This window comes from Periplaneta americana, chromosome 1 (genome assembly GCF_040183065.1).
Source record: "Periplaneta americana isolate PAMFEO1 chromosome 1, P.americana_PAMFEO1_priV1, whole genome shotgun sequence".
Classification (NCBI taxonomy): domain Eukaryota; kingdom Metazoa; phylum Arthropoda; class Insecta; order Blattodea; family Blattidae; genus Periplaneta; species Periplaneta americana.
In genome coordinates this window covers 8,778,060-8,801,758 of record NC_091117.1, presented here as the reverse complement: position 1 = coordinate 8,801,758, position 23,699 = coordinate 8,778,060, and the positions used below count along the sequence as shown (strand labels likewise).

The window sequence follows — 23,699 nt, the reverse complement described above, 5'->3', positions numbered from 1 at the left end:
ACACTGATATTTGACCATTTTTAAAATGAATTTATTCCTTATCAGGCAATCTATCAAAGGTAGAGAAGTGATCTTGCATCATATTGTAGATATGACATGCATTAATACACACAAAAAATTTCATCACAGAATGTTCGATAATTTTTTAGTTATGTGGGAAACACTTCATCACTGCACAGTGAACTAAATTTTGGAAAAAAAAAAAAAAAAAAAAAAAAAAAAAAAAAAAAAAAAAAAAATGTGAATATTTTTTTTTTCAATCGTAAAAACATTTTTCCATATATTTATTTATTTAACCTGGTAGAGATAAGGCCATCAGGCCTTCTCTTCCCCTCTAGCAGGAGATTAAAACTACAATATTAGGAATACAATTACAATTTTAACTACAATTAATATTAAATTTACAAATACAATAAAAATCAAAGTACTAAAAGATTAACTGATTAATAAAAGCCAGACAGTTTATTGTAAAAGTTAAGAAGAGAGAAGAATTTCTTTTATTGATTAAGTAAAAATTAAACCTACTCTACGCAGTAAGAAAATGCTTAATAAGTTTGCTTTTGAACGCTACTAAATTCCGACAATCTCTGACGTCACTGGGTAGGGCATTCCACAAGCGCGAGAGCGAGATTGTGTATGATGATGAATACGATGATGTCTTATGTGTTGGTATGGCTAGTATGCGGCTATTTTGCGTGCGGGTGAAGAGATTATGATATGATGACAGGTAACTGAAACGGGAGGCAAGGTAGGTAGAGCTTGGAAGGATGGGGTAATGTGGTCAGCGCGACGGACATCGCAGACGAAGCGAACAAAAGAATTATGAACACGTTGTAATCTTTCCGACTGGCTAACATTGAGGTCGGTCAGTAGAAAATCACAATAATCGAAGTGGGGGCATTACTAGTGATTCCACTAGTATTTTCTTGAGTGATAGCGGGAGGAATTTTCGAATGCTGTTTAAGGAAGTAAGGGTTGGAAGTAAATCCCGAAAAGACAAAATATATGATTATGTCCCGTGACCAGAATATTGTACGAAATGGAAATATAAAAATTGGAGATTTATCCTTCGAAGAGGTGGAAAAATTCAAATATCTTGGAGCAACAGTAACAAATATAAATGACACTCAGGAGGAAATTAAACGCAGAATAAATATGGGAAATGCCTGTTATTATTCGGTTGAGAAGCTTTTATCATCCAGTCTGCTGTCAAAAAATCTGAAAGTTAGAATTTATAAAACATTTATATTACCGGTTGTTCTATATGGTTGTGAAGCTCGGACTCTCACTTTGAGAGAGGAACAGAGATTAAGGGTGTTTGAGACTAAGGGTCTTAGGAAAATATTTGGGGCTAAGAGGGATGAAGTTACAGGAGAATGGAGAAAGTTACACAACACAGAACTGCACGCTTTGTATTCTTCACCTGACATAATTAGGAACATTAAATCCAGACGTTTGAGATGGGCAGGGCATGTAGCACGTATGGGCGAATCCAGAAATGCATATAGAGTGTTAGTTGGGAGGCCGGAGGGAAAAAGACCTTTGGGGAGGCCGAGACGTAGATGGGAGGATAATATTAAAATGGATTTGAGGGAGGCGGGATAAGATGGTAGAGACTGGATTAGGCCTAATCTTGTTCAAGATAGGGATCAATGGCGGGCTTATGTGAGGGCGGCAATGAACCTCCGGGTTCCTTAAAAGCTAATAAGTAAGTATGGAAAGCACTTTTTTTGGTAATACGGGTTACTTGGTTATTCCAGTTTAAATGCGCATCAAAGTAAACTCCAAGGCTTTTAACACAGGAAGCAAAAGGGATTATTGTGTCGTTTAACTTGACTGGAAGAGCAGGAGTAATGTACAGTATAGCAGAAGGATAGTGTTTTACACATACTAATTTTCAGTATTGTACAAGATACAATAATGGAGGAAAAACATGTTGAATATTTCCAAAATGTTACTGCTGTAAGCTGTACCTAGCCCCTTAAGGGGACACTCAACTATATTTTGGAACTTTTTTCCTATTTGACCAACCTTTTTCAAAATTGTAGAAAAAGTTTAATATACACATGGAAAGTAACATGCAAAATCTCAGCTCATTAGATCCAATACTTTTCAAAATAAAAAAAATATTTCAATTTTTAATCAATCATTAATTGAAATATCACTTTTAATTATCATTTTTTATTTTTTGGCTTTGTGCATTTGACTGTGACTTCTCAATGAATAGGGGAAGAATTCTGCGTATTGATATAGTTCTGTCACGTAAATTAGTGTAGAAATTTAATTTTTCATTTCTACGACACTTTTTCTCCAATTTTTAAGTTGAGTGTCCCCTTAAAGAAGTTAGATTCACAAAACACTTTTTTTTTTCTTCGACTTTATTGTTCAGTTAATTATGCTCTAGCACCAGTAGGTGGTATTTTTTTTGTCAGTTTATATAATTTACACCCGGTATAATTAGTCAACGGAATAAGATAAATGTACTGATACCCTTGTTGCATGCGTTAAATTCACCGATCGTCCTGAAATATCGAAATTGTAAATCCCCAGCCAAATCAGCGAGGCTTTTCGCCGTCACTCGTTCAAATCTTGCTTTTTATATTCCCTTAGAGCTAACGGACGGACATGTGGAACGAGAGGGAAAACAAAACAAATCTTTTTGCAGATTTGTGTGACATTCCGATGTAGGGGGTGCGCGCTACATAAAAAAAGCATTTTATAACGATGCAGTTGTGACACAACACCTGAGGCGGCCCACACGTGCTTAATTGGATTACGCACGCTCCCCTCGCTTCGGTTTGTGTAGTTATTTTAAGCAAGGTTAATGAAGCGGGGCCCCCGGGGACGAATCCGACACTTGCACACGTTTATTGTATCACTGCGCGCGAGAAAGCGCCAGCGGCTGAGAGCGGAATTGTAGACGTTTACGTCTTCAAAGGGGCGGCACTTGTACCAAGTAAATAGCTTCATAGAAAAGCGATTCTTCCATATTATAGAACCTCCTGTAGTCGGCGAATGTACTGCACCCGTTTTCGTGTTTGTAAATGGAAAAGCGCTACAAAAATAAGTAGATATACGAACATAAAAATATAAAAAATGAAATAATATACTCGTGTGTAAATACACAAGTATATATACAAATGTATACACACATAAATAAATAACAAAAATGAAATAATTTAAGAGAAAATAAAGTAGATAAACAAGTAACAAATAGCGAATAAACATATAAATAATGAATGAATGAACAGACGAAATAAATAGACAAAGCATAAAGAAATAAATTAAAGATTATAAACAAGAAACAACAAATGAACAAATAAGTAAATAAGAAATAAATAAATAAATAAGGCTTTCATTTCAAAACTTTTTAGTGTTACTTACTTACTGGCTTTTAAGGAACCCGGAGGTTCATTGCCGCCCTCACATAAGCCCGCCTTTGGTCCTATCCTGAGCAAGATTAATCCAGTCTCTATCATCATATCCCACCTCCCTCAAATCCATTTTAATATTATCCTCCCATCTACGTCTCGACCTCCCCAAAGGTCTTTTTCCCTCCGGCCTCCCAACTAACATTCTATATGCATTTCTGGATTCGCCCATACGTGCTACATGCCCTGCCCATCTCAAACGTATGGATTTAATGTTCCTAATTATGTCATGTGAAGAATAAAATGCGTGCAGTTCTGTGTTGTGTAACTTTCTCCATTCTCCTGTAACTTCATCCGTCTTAGCCCCCAATATTTTCCTAAGAACCTTATTCTCAAACACCCTTAACCTATGTTCCTCTCTCAAAGTGATAGTCCAAGTTTCACAACCATAAACAACAACCGTTAATATAACTGTTTTATAAATTCTAACTTTCAGATTTTTTGACAGCAGACTAGATGACAAAAGCTTCTCAATCGAATAATAACAGGCATTTCCCACATTTATTCTGTGTTTAATTTCCTCCCCAGTATCATTTATATTTGTTACTGCTGCTCCGAGGTATTTAAATTTTTCCACCTCTTCAAAGGATAAATTTCCAATTTTTTTATTTCCATTTCGTACAATATTCTCGTCACGAGACATAATCATATACTTCGTCTTTTCGGGATTTACTTCCAAACCTATCTCTTTACTTGCTTCCAATAAAATTTCCGTGTTTTCCCTAATCGTTTGTGGATTTTCTCCTAACATATTCACGTCATCCGCATAGGCCCACAATACATGGACTTTCTTGTCTAAATAACTAATTATTTAAACTGAATTCAATTTAAACAAAAAACACGTCAATTAAAATATTGAGGGGAAGTCTTAAACCAGGCTTAATTGCATTTTAGATTTCACCCCCATCCCCAATCACCCCCACTTTGAAATTTCAAATGGCACCCCTATATTTTTATACTTAAATATGAAAGAGCATTCAACTGTTTACACACCTCATTCATTTGTTTTCGCATCTTTTTTTTCTATCGTCGCCTGGCAATCTGGATTGTTGTTATTGTTGATTAGAGCTGAAGAGAAAAAAGCTACAAAAAGTTATTGAGCATTTCGTGTAATAGTTGTGTTTGTGTATTAAATTATTTTAAAATGGTGTATACCCTTCAAGAGAGAACATAAATCATCCTTATTGTTGAAATTTAGGAAATTACACAAAATAAGCTGTTTTCATCCTAAAATCAACTCATAGTAACAAAAATACAGGTTTCTAGGCGACGATAGAAAACAAAAGATGGAAAACAAATGAATGAGGTGTATAAACAATTGAATGCTCTCCCATATTTAAATATAAAAATATAGGGGTGCTATTTGAGATTTCTAAAAGGAGGCGGTGGCTGGGGGGTGAAATCTAAAATGCAATTAAGCCTGGTTTCAGACTTCCCCCTCAGTATCTAAATTGACGTGTTTTTTGTTTAAATTGAATTCAATTTAAATAATTAGTTATTTAGTATGAGAAATTTTGAAATGAAAGCCTTGTATAACAATTCGCATTCCAAGTAAAATAGTGTCGTAACTCGAAATTGTGATTTGTAAAGATATGCAATTTCGTAATAAAATACTACTGTGAAAATATTTTAATCTTTGATAATGTACTGTTTCATTTCTGGAATATCATACTACCAACTTGTAAAAGAGTGTTGGAAAAAATTTACGAATGTAACAAGTGATTTTAGAGTTACGACAGTATTTTACTGGGGGTGCGAAATGGGCAAATAAATATACAATAAATTGAATAAATTAAAAATGACTAAATGAATGAATGAATGAATAAATGAATAAATAAATAAATAACAGATAAACACATGAATAAGTAACAGATAAATACAAAATAAACACCAGAATGACAAGTGAATAAGAAACAAATAAATAATAAATAAAGAAGAGATAGAGAATTAAATAAGTAAAAAAGTAAGAAAACAATACACAAAAATAACAAATAAACAAACAAAAAATAAATAAGTAAACACTAATAAGCAAAAAAATTAAATACCAAATGAACAAGGAATTATCCAACATATAAACAAAAGTGAATAAACAAACAAATCCATAAACAAGTAAACAAAAAATAAATAACAAATAAAATATTACCGAATATATAAACAAAAAATGAATAAACAAATAAACAATAAATTAAAAATAAATAAACAAAAATAAACAAATAACATAAACAAAGAAAGAATAATAAACACCAAGCAAAGACATAAATGAACACCAATATATAAAAAATAAAGAAAAATAATAAATAAACAAAAACCAAATGAGAAAATAAATAAACCATTTAACAAATAAATAAATACTAATAAATAAACACATACGCAAATACATAAATACACGATAACAGACCCACAGTTTCCTTCCTTTCAGAAGGAAGCCATACAAAAGATTATATTATTACCCTCTAAAATCCATCACCTTCAGCCACGTTTGAACCCAGGAACCTGTGACCTAATAGGTAACATCGTATTACCTAGACCTAGACCAAGAGGTCAACGAAATGGTCATGGTTTCTTTTACAAGCGATTGTAATTTGTCGACACTCAACGTATGCTGTACGTATGTTAAGTCATTTCAGATGTTCATGGTTGCTAGGGAAACGAATGTCTCTACAATCAATGGATGTGCAGGTTTATTTCAAAGAGTTAATATACCCAACGGATATGAACAGAATACAAATTCAGATGTTTATGGAATTTTTGCAAGCGACTGTATACAGCGTATGAGTTTACTTGACGGATATGAATGGAGTGCTATTCCAAATGCATATTATTCATTTGATAGCAAATGCGTATGAGTCTTCCAAGACTATCTAGTGCCAATTGAAAAGTTTATAAGTGTGTGTGAATACATTCAACGGATATGAAAGGGATAACAATTCAAACCAATTAAGTATAACTAAACTCCACGAACCACCACTGTTTTTGTGACAATTTTTATAGGTGCCTAATACAGTAATCTTTCCTTCCTAAATCGTTCAATCACCGGTGCAGAAAGCAATAAACTACCCCATTTCATCTTCCTAAGACGTCAGTTGTATTAAGTTTATTTGGCAAAAGTACCATGGATCAAGTCACCACAGGAATTCCAGGAGTCAACGCTAGACCTATCACGATGGCGATGTGTTTTCTGTACTTTTTTTATCACGAAATTACTAAAATATAGTTCATTAATTTGGCGATACTAATTCTGAACACCCTGTATATTAATTCAGTGATTTCCTAATGTATTCGTCCAGTAAATGACGAATGGAATTATTTACATATAGCTCTTGGTTACATTTACACAAACAGAGTAAGTCACCTGATAGGCGGGGAAATATAATTACAAAGTACAGGAAACCACTGTTTAACTACACAGAAGTAGCCCTACTCAACTTGCTGTTGATGGATGATGTGTCCATGTATTCAGCTGTTTGCAATTCCACATCATGTCAACCAACCAGACTGTACACGCTTCATAGCGAGCTTGTCGACTCGAAAATTACTTCGTTTACGGAAAATTGTGTTTTTTTTTTTTTAAGTAGTAAACGTTTGCTTTAACTACAGGGTTATACAAAGATGGTGTGATGACCCGTGATCAAAATGGTGGAAAAACACAGCTTAAGAGCAGATGTAGGCGAAATTACTATATTTTAATTTTGACATTATTAAATAGTTTTAGGTCTATAATTTCTCAAAGTATCAAATCCTAAATCCACCTAGAAGTGTTCTTTAAAGTAAGCCATGAGAGAAATTTGGATCAAATTTGATGAAATATTGTTTTGTTTTAAATCTAGCAATAATAATAATAATAATAATAATAATAATAATAATAATAATAATAATAATAATAATGGTTTATTTTAACTACATAATATAATATAATGCAATGTAATGTAATGTAATATAATATAATATAATACTTATTTACTGGCTTTTAAGGAACCCGCAGGTTCATTGCCGCCCTCACATAAGCCCGCCATTGGTCCCTATCCTGAGCAAGATTAATCCAGTCTCTACCATCATATCCCACCCTCCTCAAATCCATTTTAATATTATCTTCCCATCTTCGTCTCGGCCTCCCCAAAGGTCTTTTTCCCTCCGGCCTCCCAACTAACACTCTATATGCATTTCTGGATTCGCCCATACGTGCTACATGCCCTGCCCATCTCAAACGTCTGGATTTAATGTTCCTAATTATGTCAGGTGAAGAATACAATGCGTGCAATTCTGTGTTGTGTAACTTTCTCCATTCTCCTGTAATTTCATCCCTCTTAGCCCAAAATATTTTCCTAAGAACCTTTGTCTCAAACACCCTTAATCTCTGTTCCTCTCTCAAAGTGAGAGTCCAAGTTTCACAACCATAAAGAACAACCTGTAATATGACTGTTTTATAAATTCTAACTTTCAGATTTTTTTGACAGCAGATTGGATGATAAAAGCTTCTCAACTGAATAATAACAGGCATTTCCCATATTCATTCTGTGTTTAATTTCCTCCCGACTATCATTTTTATTTGTTAATGTTGCTCCAAGATATTTGAATTTTTCTACCTCTTCGAAGGATAAATCTCCAATTTCTATATTTCCATTTATTACAATATTCTGGTCACGAGACACAATCATATACTTAGTCTTTTCGGGATTTACTTCCAACCCTATCGTTTTACTTGCTTAAAGTAGAATTTCCGCGTTTTCCCTAATCGTTCGTGGGTTTTCTCCTAACATATTCACGTCATCCGCATAGACAAGCAGCTGATGTAACCCGTTCAATTCCCAACCCTCTCCGTTGTCCTGGACTTTCCTAATGGCATATTCTAGAGCGAAGTTAAAAAAATAAAAGTGACAGTGCATCTCCCTGCTTTAGCCCGCAGTGAATTGGAAACGCATCTGACAGAAACTGACCTATACGGACTCTGCTGTAAGTTTCACTAAGACACATTTTAATTAATGGAACTAGTTTCTTGGGAATACCAAATTCAATAAGAATATTATATAAAATTTCTCACTTAACCGAGTCATACGCCTGTTTGTAATCTATGAATAACACTACATTGTTATAAACAAACAAAATATAATATAATATGACATGACATGACATTATATAATATAATATAATATAGTATAATATAATATAATATAATATAATATAATATAATATAATATAATATAATATAATATAATATAATATAATATAATATAATATCATTTACATTTTTTATTTCTCACACCATCTTCCACTGAAAATTCTTACTGGAGCCAAGAGAGAGAGAAATAAATCGTCCGTCCTTAATTAAGGGTGACACGAGGACCCGGAAATTAACAGCAAATAATATAATATATACAATTTGATTCTACTAGTAAATTGTACGCCTTTTCTTTATAATTTGTTTGTGAAGAACTTATAAATAAATGAATGTATACATTTTATGGTTTCTAATGTGTTGGTTGTCATGGAGACAGTGAATTAAACATTTTAATTCACTGCTATGAATAAAATACTTTTGTGCGAGATCGTGCGTATTTGCTTGGTTTCCGCACAAAACCAATCCGCGGAAAGTCTAAAATTCCACATTCAGTATTCCCAACCTAACACACATAACAATTTCCCTCTTCTTACCGCTTAAGTGACATATTGATTTTACTGCTTTAGGCTTTTAACATATTATTTTTAGAGACATTCAATATAGTAATAATTATAAATAAGGAAACTTACCACTGCAATTTCACCTAAATTGCACTGTTAATTATTGTTTTTAAATATTTGCAAAAATTAAGTAAACTCTACAACTCCACTGAAGTTACTGCATTCGTGATGCAAGTAACATTAAGGAAGCCGTTTGTTTTAAGTTCGCATTTATAGACTGGGGTTAAAAAAAAGATAGACGTATATCACGGCCTGCTGGAGTATAGTAAACACAGAAAACATTTTAAAGCAACAATGTTGAAGATAGATATTTTTGTTTTGCAAATTTTCCGTCATTGAACAGAAACCAAGATGGAGATTTCATTGCAACTAATTAGAAAATCCTCTTTCAGGTATGTAATAAACGATCTTCGCACAAAATAATGTACGATACACAAGCGGTATGTTTTCTTTCAATTCTCGGAAATTAAAAAAGCTCAACTACGTTTCGCTTTTTCAAACTTTTCCTCGAACATGAAAACTTCAACATACCGCTCTTGTAACGCATATTACTATTAATTCAGTGTTGTGAATAAAGTCAGCGTTGTTTAGGTGGCTAAGGACCGGATTAGGAACCAGTCATGGGTAGAATTATAAAATTCTTGAAAAAAAATAAGGTAAGTGTTCATATTGATTTCTCTAATTGATAAGATATCAAAGTGTGTACTGAAAGATCTGTTAATGGGGCAGGCTATTTTTACGCTTTAAAATATTAGGTTTACGCAAGCTATACAAGTGTATGCTAGATTCTCAACTTTCTATGAATGTATCAGCTAATTAGCTAACAACAGATATTGTAACAAACTTGAAGTTTTGTAAGTAATTAATATAATTAAAGGTATTGATTACAACTCCATATTACGAATTTTCCGGAAGCTGTTAACATCGACAGAAATTGAAACATCGAACGCAAACTCCATTACATAAATTAGTTACCTTTAATACCCCGATTAATGTATTGCAGAAATAGAGACTATGTTTGTGTGACAGAGAAAAATAGTTGTCATTAAATGTCACGGCTCCATTATGCATAGTGCAAAAAAATAGGAACATTACTGGTGAAATTATTATGTTTAATTTTACCATAAAATATTATACACAAATTTGCTGGAAATAAATCAAAGAATATTATGCCAGCGTTTAAAAAAAATATATAAATAAATAGGCCTACTTTATTTCTTCTAATCTTTATATACTTTCTTCTAATCGTGTAATAGTCAATTAAATTCCAGTCGAGTTTTGATTTTCTCTAGACTATTACACTTTTACTACGTCATACTACTTTTGACCAAAAAAAAAAAACGGTACGAAAGGACGTCTTTCAACCAATCATGGCTGCTTATCGCACAATTTTATCGCGTCCCTAGCACTTGTTTAATTTTATCACTACCCTAGCATTTGTTTATTTTTATCACTACCCTAGCATTTGTTTCTTTGTTTGCCAACATTTCAAACTGCACTGGTCTGGACGTCAAAAAACAGAAAATTACAAACCACTCCAGTCGATGCACAGCAGTTTCAAATATGACTCGCATTGGCATTCAAGAACAAGAATTGATAAAGATCACTGGTCATAGCTATGCATCTTCCCTGAAACCCTATTTACAAATAAATGAAGAGCACCATTCGGAAATCCTGAATAAGTTGAGGGATACACCATGTACATCAACGAGTTCCACTTCTTTCACGCACACGTCCAATATAACATCAACTGAACCACCAACCACTAAAACACTCAAATTTGAAAATTGTACTTTCAATATTGTTCCTTTTAAAATTATTAATGTTTATTTTTTATTTTAACATCGTTAATTAAAACTTTTCTTGTTTATTTCATCATTACTAATTAAAACTTTTCTAACACTTGTTTATATTATTTAAGTTATGTTATAGCTTCTGCTATATGATATTATGGATAGTCACGTATCAGAGATTGTTTAATACTAAGATTTATTGAAAATCATCTGTCAAGTGACGTTGATTACTGGTATCCGAATGATTGAAGTGGAATGCAACTGTTTTAATAAAAATGAAACTGAATCAACAAAGCCTTCTTGACCAGTAACCGTCCACAGAGTTCAATGAAGATTCCATAGTTGGCACAACTGATAACAAGAAAACATAATCATAAAAGACTACTGCCATCTAGCGTAATGTTGAGATGGTACAATTATACATTGGAAGACAGTTGTATTTTCGTAAACCAATTAATATTTTATTGTATTGGAGTACTTTGTTACTTCTAATCTTTATATACTTTCTTCTAATCGTGTAATAGTCAATTAAATTCCAGTCGAGTTTTGATTTTCTCCAGATGAATCAAAACCTGTAGTCAGATTATTATAGATAAAACATAATCGGGATTTTAAATTATATAATATGCCTATACTTATTTCTAAACACAAAAATTCGTTAGAAAGTGCAAAAAAAAACACACACATTAAAGCTAAAAAAAATAGGCCAAAAGAGTTGAAAGTGACAAAATAGGCAAAATGGAAAAACAGAGACTGGCAAAAAAAACATTAAAATTATTCACTGAAAACCAATCGATATAAGCCTTCGATTTAGGTAGCTAGCTATAATTACGAATTTCATGTGTTAAAATAAAAAACTAAGTTGCAAATTACCTAATTGTCTAGTTTCACTTTTGTGTCAGCCAACACAACTCGTGAGCTCCTTGTTTATTTTTTCCGGTTTTTTAAGTTGTTTTGCTGGTGGGGGGGGGGGCAACACAAAGCTGAAGCTAGTATCAACTATGTAATTTACAATTTAATTTAGTTTTTATTTCTACACATGGAATTGGTTATTAATAACTATATTCCTAAGTGATATAAAGTGTTAAGAGGGTGTAAACAGGTTGAATAAAAATTACATTCTTCAAACTTCCGATCCACACCTGTGGAGTAACGGTTAGCGCGTCTGGCCGCGAAACCAGGTGGCCCGGGTTCGATTCCCGGTCGGGGCAAGTTACCTGGTTGAGGTTTTTTCCGGGGTTTTCCCTCAATCCAAAATGAGCAAATGCTGGGTAACTTTCGGTGCTGGACCCCGGACTCATTTCACCGGCATTATCACCTTCATCTCATTCAGACGCTAAATAACCTAAGATGTTGATAAAGCGCCGTAAAATAACCTACTAAAATAAAATAAAAATCAAACTTCCGTGCTCTAATGTCCAAACCAAAATTCTTGGCCGAAGATTTAAAACCAGTTTATTAAACTCGGAAAAATGCGTGTAATAAATCAAATGGCTAACAAGCTTCTGTTATTTTAATGTACCGAAGTACATATGATATTTCCATGCAGATATTCTGCGTCATCATACGATGAAAGAGTAATGGAACGGAGAAAAATTCTCTCCGGCGCCGGGATTTGAACCCGGGTTTTCAGCTCTACGTGCTGATGCTTTATCCACTAAGCCACACCGGATTCCACCCCAGCGTCGAACAGAATCGTCTCAGATTAAGCTCCAACTCTTGGGTTCCCTCTAGTGGCCGCCCTCGGATCCCGGCCAACTAGTCACTCATAACGAGTGCACCTCAGCACATGTGTGGACTTCGGTCCTACGCTCATAGACATCTATGACGTAGTGCAGAGGGCGGCCACTAGAGGGAACCCAAGAGTTGGAGCTTAATCTGAGACGATTCTGTTCGACGCCGAGGTTGTATCCGGTGTGGCTTCGTGGATAAAGCATCAGCACGTAGAGCTGAAAACCCGGGTTCAAATCCCGGCGCCGGAGAGAATGTTGCTCCGTTCCATTACTCTTTCATCGTAAGCTTCTGTTTATTTTTCAAAGCTTTATAAATTGTCATACCCTATGTTAAACTTGTTATTACGTCCACGAAGTCATAGACCTGTTTTCCGAATGCCACCAAAGACAGTATTCTAACTACAGTCTAGTATATACAATCACGAAGCTCAATACGTAGGGAATATGCATCCACAGATAGTTGCTAACCACTTGGATCGCTACTGTCGCCTCATCAAAGACAATGCGGAATAGTACCGGCACAGTCAATTGTTCCTAGTACCCTCAACAACTCAAGTTTCGTAACTGTGGTTCTTTACTATCCTTTCCTGATGTGCTTGCATTTGTTACAAAGGACTATGCACAATTTTTGTGTTTTTATTACTTGACGGTGTTATAATAAATTTCTAATTCTCTGTTATTTTGTAACATTCAATTCCCAATTTAAGAAATATAAAAAGATAAATAAAAAGAAGTTTGTAAAAGCATAAAAAATGATGTTTGTAATAATAACATGAATAATATCTATGTCTTATTTTTAATAATGGCTGCATTCATTTGTTAACAAAACAAAAGAACAATGCCGAATGTCAATAACAGACGTGGCCCACATCGTTTATCTATACCTTGATTAAAATCGCTCCGTGATGATCATATGCATATACAGTATAGAAACAAATGCCGGAAGCTCACATGGAATATCATAGCAACGGAAGCATTTGTTTTAGCACGAAATAACTGGGATCCAGAGACGTCATTTCGTGGAGGCAATCGCTGCCTCCTGAGTTTAAGATTTAAAACAAATGAAGATTAGAATATACTATTAAAGAAGAAAGATGAGTACTGTTATTTTAATATTAAAATATTGTGTTTTTATAAACGCTTAAGAGATAAAATACGATCAAGTTAAAGGCTTTGCTCAAATGAAAACAAAGACGGTATTCTTTCCTACGTTATTGCTTGTTCCCTGTTTAATTGAAATTAAAACGTATTTATCATTAAAATTGTGTGTTCATTTGTTCGCACTTACGTTATATTAACAGTAAAAACATGTAAATAGCGTATAGTATAAGTAGGATAAGAGGTTAAAACTAGGCCTGTGAATGGAAATTGGAAATGTACTGAAGAGTGGCATGCTCCTTCCCTATTTCCACTGAAATGAAGTATTTGTGGTAATTATGACTTGACCATGAAAAAAAACATATCAGACCAATTTGACTTAAAATAACAAAACACACTCAAGTGGAGAAAAAAGTAATTAACTTCAAATACGTTGAGTACATCTGATATCATAGTTTACATTTTTTATGTCAAATATACCCCGTTTTAAGATGTAGAAAAAAATACGGTAATTATTTTCTTCTGTACCAAATTGAACGCTGGTAATTATGGCAGACATTACCAAGAATCAGTGAAGGTAAGGTTTGGTTTGTTCAGGGTTTTGGTTCGCATAGCATATTATAAGTTTTTGGTAGATATAACAAAAACCTGGAAAAACCAAACCTAATCTATCACTGATCCTTAGTGATGTCAGTCTTACTGACCGAAGTTCAATTTGGCACAGAAGAAAATAATTACCACAAATACTTCAATTCAGGGAAATATGGAAGGGGTATTTATGCAACATACTCTATAAGATCTGCGCTAAAATATCTTCCTCCCCCACATGCAGAAATTACAACATTTTAGAATCACTTAATTCAACTTAATTACTTACTTACTTACAAATGGCTTTTAAGGAACCCGAGGGTTCATTGCCGTCCTCACATAAGCCCGCCATTGGTCCCTATCCTGAGCAAGATTAATCCACCCTCTATCATCATATCCCACCTCCCTCAAATCCATTTTAATATTATCCTCCCATCTACGTCACGGCCTCCCCAAAGGTCTTTTTCCCTCCAGTCTCCGAACTAACACTCTATATGCATTTCTGTATTCGCCCATACGTGTTACATGCCCTGCCCATCTCAAACGTCTGGATTTAATGTTCCTAATTATGTCAGGTGAAGAATACAATGCGTGCAGTTCTGTGTTGTGTAACTTTCTCCATTATCCTGTAACTTCATCTCTCCTAACCCCAAATATTTTCCTAAGAACCTTATTCTCAAACACCCTTAATCTCTGTTCCTCTCTCAAAGCGAGAGTCCAAGTTTCACAACCATAAAGAACAACCGGTAATATAACTGTTTTATAAATTACAACTTTCAGATTTTTTGACAGCAGACTAGATGACGAAAGCTTCTCAACCGAATAATAACAGGCATTTTCCCATATTTATTCTGGGTTTAATTTCTTCCCGAGTGTCATTTATATTTTTGTTACTGTTGCTCCAAGGTATTTGAATTTTTCCATCTCTTCGAAGGATAAATCTCCAATTATTATGTTAAAATTTCGTACAATATTCTGATCACGAGACATAATCATATACTTTGTCTTTTCGGGATTTACTTCCAAACCTACCGCTTTACTTGCTTCAAGTAAAAATTTCCGTGTTTTCCCTAATCGTTTGTCATCTTAATTGCTGCAAATAAATATATTATATTTTATAAATTTGTTTAGAAGTTGTATTAATTTTAAGTATGTTAGTTACTTCATAATAATCCTATAATCATAGGAAACTAAAAACTAAATTTTCACACTATTATGTGATATTTACACTCGTAAAATAGTCTTTTTTTTTTTTTTTTTTTTTTTTTAAGAATTCTGTTCGTGTTTCACCGGAATTAAAAAAAAATCTTCACTTCTGGAAATAAAGTGTAATTTTAGCGTAGAAAATATCACTGAATACTATTCATTTAGAAACATGCACTGTTATAAAGAAGTAAGATTATAAATTAGTGTTGTATGTCAAAAACAAAACACTATCAATAGGCACAACTCACTTGTTTATGAGACACGGTATCATTTAATTACATTCCGAAGTACGTAACAGTGTTCCAATTTCACTACGCGATATCAAAACATTCGACGACGTCACACGTGCACCGGGTTGTGAGTCAGAGGACGCACACCGCAGCTCACCCCAACGGCTACTGGCCCAAACAAAAGACTGGCAGCGGGGGAAGGACGGCCACACGGCGCGTGCGTGCGTGATGAGAGACCATCTGTTCCAAACGGGGGAGGGGGAATCCGCGTGGGCAGATCAATGAATTGCAACATCGCTGAATCCCACCCCCCACCCCCACCCCCTACTTTTTATATGACACTGGACACGAGTTTTAAATTCAATCCCAAACACGTGCAATTACTTTAGTAGGGGGATTTCTCGTAAAAAAAAGAGGTTCGATAGAGCTCAATTCTACAAAGGTTGTATTCGCTGTTTAGGTGGATAAAAAAATTGACAGTCGTTGTTCTGGAGGTTTAGAAGTCTCTTCTTGATTTAATTTACATAAGCAAGGAAAGAAATATTTAATGACACTTATTAACCCTTAACTTGGCAAAACTTCATTCCTCACACTAGTTTATTAAACCGTGTCGGACCGTAAAGAAAACAACTATCGCAATGTCTATATTTTATATGTTGTACAATATTATAATATTGTGAAATTTTAATTTTCCTACCAATTTTCTTTCTATTTTTCTATTAAAATTATGACATATAGCCTATTAACCTGTTGTATCCTATAGGTTACTTTGCGAATGATGATGATGATAATGATGATGATGATAATAATAATAATAATAATAATAATAATAATAATAATAATAAACTTATAAATGACTTTCAGAGAACTCGGAGGTTCATTGCTTCCCTCACATAAGCCCGCCATCTGTCCATATCCTGAACAAGATCAATCCAGTCCCTACCATCATATCCCACCTCCCTGAAATTCATTTTTATATTATCCTCCCATCTACGTCTTGCCTCATTATGCGAGTGTGATAGGTGTCTGGTTATTAATTACCCAATCTCAAAAATATAAAATGCTTTACCGTAAACTGGGATAAAATTGGCAAAAAAAAAATGTTTAAATCATGATATCACCCATAATTTGTACATTTTTTTTATTGAATTATCGGCTTCTGTTTTTATGCGATTCTTATTTGATTCTAACAACATTAATATGTATTCCACTATGTTTATTTTTATTTTATGAGGTAATTTTTTATGTAACTACACTCGGGAGGAAATTAAACGCAGAATAAACATGGGAAATGCCTGTTATTATTCGGTTGGGAAGCTTTTTTCATCTAGTCTGCTGTCAAAAAATCTTAAAGTTAGAATTTATAAAACAGTTATATTACCGGTTGTTCTGTATGGTTATGAAACTTGGACTCTCACTTTGAGAGAGGAACAGAGATTGAGGGTTTTTGAGAATAAGTTTCTTAGGAAAATATTTGGGGCTAAGAGGGATGAAGTTACAGGAGAATGGAGAAAGTTACACAACGCAGAGCTGCACGCATTGTATTCTTCACCTGACATAATTAGGAACATTAAATCCAGACGTTTGAGATGGCCAGGGCATGTAGCACGTTTGGGCGAATCCAGAAATGCATATAGAGTGTCAGTTGGGAGGCCGGAGGGAAAAAGATCTTTGGGGAGGCCGAGACGTAGATGGGAGGATAACATTAAATTGGATTTGAGGGAGGTGGGATATGATGATAGAGACTGGATTAATCTTGCTCAGGATAGGGACCGATGGCGGGCTTATGTGAGGGCGGCAATGAACCTCCGGGTTCCTTAAAAGCAAGCATGTAAGTTAGTAGGTAAGTAAGTAATAAGTGAGTAAGTAAGTATTATTATTATTATTATTATTATTATTATTATTATTATTATTATTATTATTATGGTGAATAGAGGATACTTGTAGGCCCAATATGTATTAGGTTCTGTAATATTTGTACAGAGAGTGATGGCGGATTACGAACTGGAACTCATCTAATCCGCCAATACGCGAACAAAGATTGTTTAAATAAATAAATAAATAAATAAATAAATAAATAAATAAATAAGTAAATAAATAAGTAAATAAATGAATGAATAAATAAATAAATACATAAATAAATAAATAAGTAAATAAGTAAGTAAGTAAATAAATGAATAAATAAATAAATAATCTTTTTTATGTGTTTCAAGTTTACCCCAGCTTGCGTCATATCAGGACTGTCGCTGCACAGAAACCTAAACACAAGTTTGAACGTCATTTTGTTGACAAAATAACCCCATCTACGAACTCAACCAGAAAGGACTAAGAGCTGTTAGTGTGTTAACAATTAATTAAAAAAAAAACGCTGTTCGTGTAAAAAAAAACCTGCATCACACCGTAGCTTAAAACAACATTAAATCTGTACTCCTTCACCACGGCTAGCTTTCAATCCAATAACTCATCGACATGAATTTAGTGCTGTAAAAATGGACGCGTGTTGATACCAATTCAGCTCCGATATTCCCTGGAGAAGCCATTTATAAGCGATCGACACAGCAGGTGCTACAGCGAGAGGCCTTGACACGCCATCAGTTTGGGTAGCACCCCTGCCTCAGCGGGCAGATCTGAATTCAAAGCAGGGCAAGGCCAATTTGTCTTCCAGAAGAATGCAGCGAAATCAGTCATTTGAGGCTTTTGAACAGATGTCCGTTGCCGTTTCTGAACCTGCCAATATATTTTAATTTAAATTAGACAACAATGGACGCTGTACTATTTTAACACTGCGTGCGAGGTGCTGTAGTTTTAAGTTCGAATCTTAGCAAGAGAATTGAGAATTTCAGAACACACACACTTTTTGACTCCACATTACACTACACAAACGCAGGAAACGCAATCAGAAGGCGAGAAGACCAGACCACCCAGTTCTGAAGATATACCACAACATGCTGAAACTAGTCAACTGGGTACCGTAATCTAGTATTTAACACGTGAATGAAAAAAATTATATATTCCGAAGTGACGTTTGTTCTCAATGTAAGCGATGTACTATGTTATGTCTGGTGGAGACTCAAAGTTGTCTGACAATCGTGTTAAGACTGAAATAGTTGGGGAAGGAATAAAGAAGTGGGAAGGCAGAAAAATGATGTGAAGTAAGAAGCAAGTATGGGAAGAAAAAAATAAACGAAAGAAAGAACGATAAAATAAAGAAAGTATGAATGAAAGAAAAAAAACGAAATAATGAAAGAAAAAACGTAAGCACGAAAGAAAATAAATGAGTATGAAAGAAAGAACAAAAGAATGAAGGAAAGAGAGGAAGAAAACACTGAGCAAAAATGAAAGAATGAAATAAATAAATATGCAACAAAAGAAAGAACTAAACAAACAACGAAATGAATGAATGAATGATGAATAACTAAACAATGAAATAAATAAATAAATAAATAAATAAATAAATAAATAAATAAATAAATAAATAAATAAATAAATAAATAAATAAATAAATAAGTAAGGAATGAAAGAAAGAACAAAAGAAACAAAGAACAAAAGAAATAGAGAAAAGAAAAAAGGAAGAACGAAAGAAACGAAAAAAGAAACAAAGAAAAAGGACTAAACAAAGTATGAAGGAATCAAATAAAGAAAGAAAGAAAGAAAGAAAAAGAACAAAACAAATAGAGAAAAGAAGAAAGAAACGAAAAAAGAAAGAAAGAAAAAAGGACTAAACAAAGTATGAAGGAATCAAATAAAGAAAGAAAGAAAGGAAGGAAGAAAGAAAAAGAACAAAACAAATAGAGAAAAGAACGAAAGAAACGAAAAAAGAAAGAAAGAAAAAAGGACTAAACAAAATATGAAGGAATCAAATAAAGAAAGAAAGAAAGGAAGAAAACACTGAACTAAAAATGAAAGAATGAAATAAATAAATATGCAACAAAAGAAAGAACGAAAGAAAGAACTAAACAAACAACGAAATAAATAAATAAATGAATGAACATATAAATAAGGAATGGAAGAAAGAACAAAAGAAGCAATGAACGAAAGAAATAGAGAAAAGAAAAAAGGAAGAACGAAAGAAAGGAAAAAAAAGAAAAAAAGGACTACACAAAGAATGAAGGAATCAAATAAATAAAGAAAGAAAAAAGTAAAAATAAATAAATAAATAAATAAATTATAAAGAAATAAATAAACAAATAAATAAATAAGGAATGAAAGAAAGAACAAAAGAAAAAAGAACAAAAGAAATAGAGAAAAAAGGAAGAACGAAAGAAACGAAAAATTGAAAGAAAGTAAAAGGACTAAACAAAGTATGAAGGAATCAAGAAAGAAATAAAGAAAGAAAGAACAAAAGAAATAGAGAAAAGAAAATAGGAAGAACGAAAGAAAGGAAAAAAAGAAAAAAAAAGGACTACACAAAAAATGAAGGAATCAAATGAAAGAAAAAGAAATAAATAAATAAATAAATAAATAAATAAATAAATAAATAAATAAATAAATAAGGAAAATGAAAGAAAGAACAAAAGGGAGAAAAGAAAAAAAGAACGAAAGAAAGACTGTAAGAACGACAAAATGAAAGAACGAAAGGAGTTGAAAGTAAATGCCGTTTTCGTCCACTAGAACATCCGAAACTCCGTACGTACCCTTCACTGACACTCTGGGAAGTAGTACGGGGTTCTACGTCAAAAATGTAAACAGGGAATCAGCTCAAACGGGATTCGAACTCACGCCTGAGCGTGGATTCAGAGCCCGAGGCAGCCCACTACCCCTAATACATGCAGATGACCGCCTTCTGTTTGGACTAGCCGTGAATCGAAGCCGGACTATCTAACGAAGCGAGACGGCGTTATAGAACTTTCAAATTCATGGAAATCCTAAGTAAAGTAATTGTAGGCCTAAGTCGTGTTTCACACTTGACCATGAACTAGAAGCCAAAGTCGGAATTCCCTCCAACAATAAGATTTGTCCAATCAATTTCCGCTTCACTAACTGGGGTATCACTGTCCCTTATAATTGAAAGAAGAGACGTGGCAAGTACAAAGGTGATCAAACTCAGAACGTCTTGGAGAGAGGGCCCTTTCACTTCGGGTGCCCTGACAGCTAATACCCTTCAAAAGCGACCTCCCCTTCCACCGCATTCTTTCATGCTGCCCTGAAAGTGAAACCGCATCGAGCTAAAAGCTGCCATCAAAGCCTTCGGATGATCCACCCCAGCGAATCAATCTGGCCGCGTGTACCACTCGCTCGCAGGCTGTGACTGTGTTCCTCGGTCACGTATCAGTGAGGCTGCCTTCACACGCATCGCAACGATGCCCGTTTGAATAGCGTCTACTTTATAGGATATTATTATAAAAATATGAAAATATATTGTTTATTCTGTTAGCTAATTTGCCTTGGATCGACTCCAGGTTGGTTAATTAGATGAATAGTAATAGTAATAGAAGTAAAAGTGAGTGGCGAATCTGGAATAGGAAAAAACTGGTTCTACAATCACTGTGAGAATTACAAATCTCGCAGAATCTATTTAAATCTGAATTCTGCTCCTTTGGTGATAAATTAAGAAATAAACTACAACATTAGCTAATGGAAAAATTGGGTAGCTATATTCATAAACTCTCATCTATACTAATAATAAATCTGTAGCCGAAATTTTTCTGGTAATTTTCGATTTTCCAAAAATAATTGGTCCTAACATATATAATTAACCACCCTGAAACCGAAAATCGCTTTTTTGAAATTTTTGTTTGTATCTCTGTCTGTCTGTCTGGATGTTTGTTACCTTTTCACGCGATAATGGCTGAACCAATTTATATAAAAATTGGAATATAAATTAATTTCGTCGTAACTTAGAATTTAGGCTATATGGCATTCAAAATATTTTATTTAAAAGGGGGTTATAAGGGTGCTCGAATTAAATAAATCGAAATATCTCGTTTATTATTAATTTTCATGAAAAATGTTACATAACAAAAGTTTCTTTAAAAGTAATTTCCGATAAGTTTTGTTCTATGCAAAATTTTGATAGGACTGATATTTAATGAGATAAATGAGTTTTAAAATTACAATAACAACGCCATCTAAGGCGGTGTAATGAAATAAAAAACAAATGACTTCGTCTATAAGGGGCCTTGGACAACAACAATCGAAAGCTATGAAACATAGCCTACAGAGAATGTTTCTGTGTTTGTATGAAGTAATATCGGGAAGCTAAATTAACCGATTCGTATAATTAATTATTATTTCACCATTGGAAAGTGTACTTTCTCTGGATGGACATAATGCTATAATGTTATTACAGTAACTTGTGAGTGAATCGAGGACAGGTAAGATTAAAATAACTTCTTATGCAAAGAAAACTTGGTAGGCTATTCTGTACATTCGTTTCCTGTATTTCCTAAAATAATGTTTATGTTTCTGGATCAAAATGATCGCATTTTAATTTTTTTTAATACAATTTAAATTAAGTAACATATTAAACGATTTATCCTTCTATCAAACACGAATGTTCCCTGGATCAAATGTTCTATTTTAATTATGTAATTACTTTATATTTACTTCTAACGGGTGCAACGGAGCACACGGGTACGGCTAGTTCATAATATATTTATATCCACATTTGAACTCGTGAGAATTTACAAATAAAATGGAGTGATTAAATACGCTATAACAATGCATCTTTTGATGGCCTTCGGAAGTCTACATATGTCCAGCTTACAAATGCTTGCAAAAATAATGTATTCATTCGCGAAATAGGAAATAATTCCTATCATTTTCGTACATTGTATAGCTTGTAGAATATTCCTGTGAATTTAATATTAGCAAAACTGCACTAGGCATTCAATATTGAACAATTTGATACACAAATTATAAGCAAAGCCTTTTGTGCGAGATCGTGCGTATTTGCTTGTTTTCCGCACAGAACCAATACGCAGTAAGTGTGAAATACCACATTCAGTATTCCCAACGTAACACACATAACAATTTCCCTCTTCTTACCGCTTAAGCGCGACATTCATTTTACTGCTTTAGGCTTTTAACATATTATTTTTAGAAACGTTTAACATAGTAATAATTATAAATTGGAAACTTACCACTGCAATTTCACCTAAATTGCAATGTTAATTATTGTTTTTAAATATTTTAAAAAATTAAGTAAACTTTACAACTCCAATAAAGTTACTGCATTCGTGATTCAAGTAACATTAAGGAAGCCGTGAAAAAATCAATAAACTTGCCGACGTATTACTGCAATATGTTATATAAATAATATTGTTAAAATATTAAAATGAAAAATAAATCATTACATAGCTTTACCGTTGTTTTAAGTTCGCATTTATAGACTGGGGGGGGGGAAAGGAAGACATATATCACAGCCTGCTGGAGTATAGTAAACACAGAAAACATTTTATAGCAACAATGTTGAAGAAAGATATTTTGGTTTTCCGAAGTTGCCGTCATTAAATAGAAACCAACATGGAGATTTCATTGCAACTAATTAGAAATTCGTCTTTCAGGTATGTAATAAACGATCTTCGCACAAAATAATGTACGATACACGAGCGGTATGTTTGTTTTCATGTTCTCGGAAATTAAAAATTAAAAAAGCTTTTTCAATCTTTTCCTCGACCATGAAAACGTCAACATACCGCTCTTGTAACGTATATTACTATTTTAGATTATAGTCATCTTGGTTAACATTACCACAATCGTCAGCACTGCCAATATTACAATATAACCAACACCAATACCAATCCTATCATTATCATATTCGCCGTGATGACGTGATAAATTGTTTTTGAAGCAGAATATCTAAACCAAATAATCAGTTTCGCCATTTGCACGTCTCCTCATCTGCTTTGCGATTTTGAAATATGTGGATCTCTGATCCACGTGCAGGAATGCCTACACACACAATAATACACTGCGGCATATGTTGCTTATATCTGATTTATG

At 33.6% G+C, this 23,699-nt stretch overlaps 1 protein-coding gene across 2 annotated transcripts in view; it reads right to left on the bottom strand.

Annotated features, from left to right (window-relative positions):
- The window catches only part of LOC138703851 (serine-rich adhesin for platelets-like), a 1,430,840-nt gene that overhangs the window by 255,488 nt on the left and 1,151,653 nt on the right, over positions 1-23,699 (bottom strand). The window contains exon 1 of one of the 2 annotated variants that reach the window (XM_069832076.1): positions 15,774-16,016. The exons of the other annotated variant lie outside the window; for it this stretch is intronic. The gene's annotated coding sequence lies outside the window, so the exon portion shown is untranslated. Of the gene's footprint in view, positions 1-15,773; positions 16,017-23,699 lie in introns of those variants that run through there. 2 annotated transcript variants of the gene reach the window in all.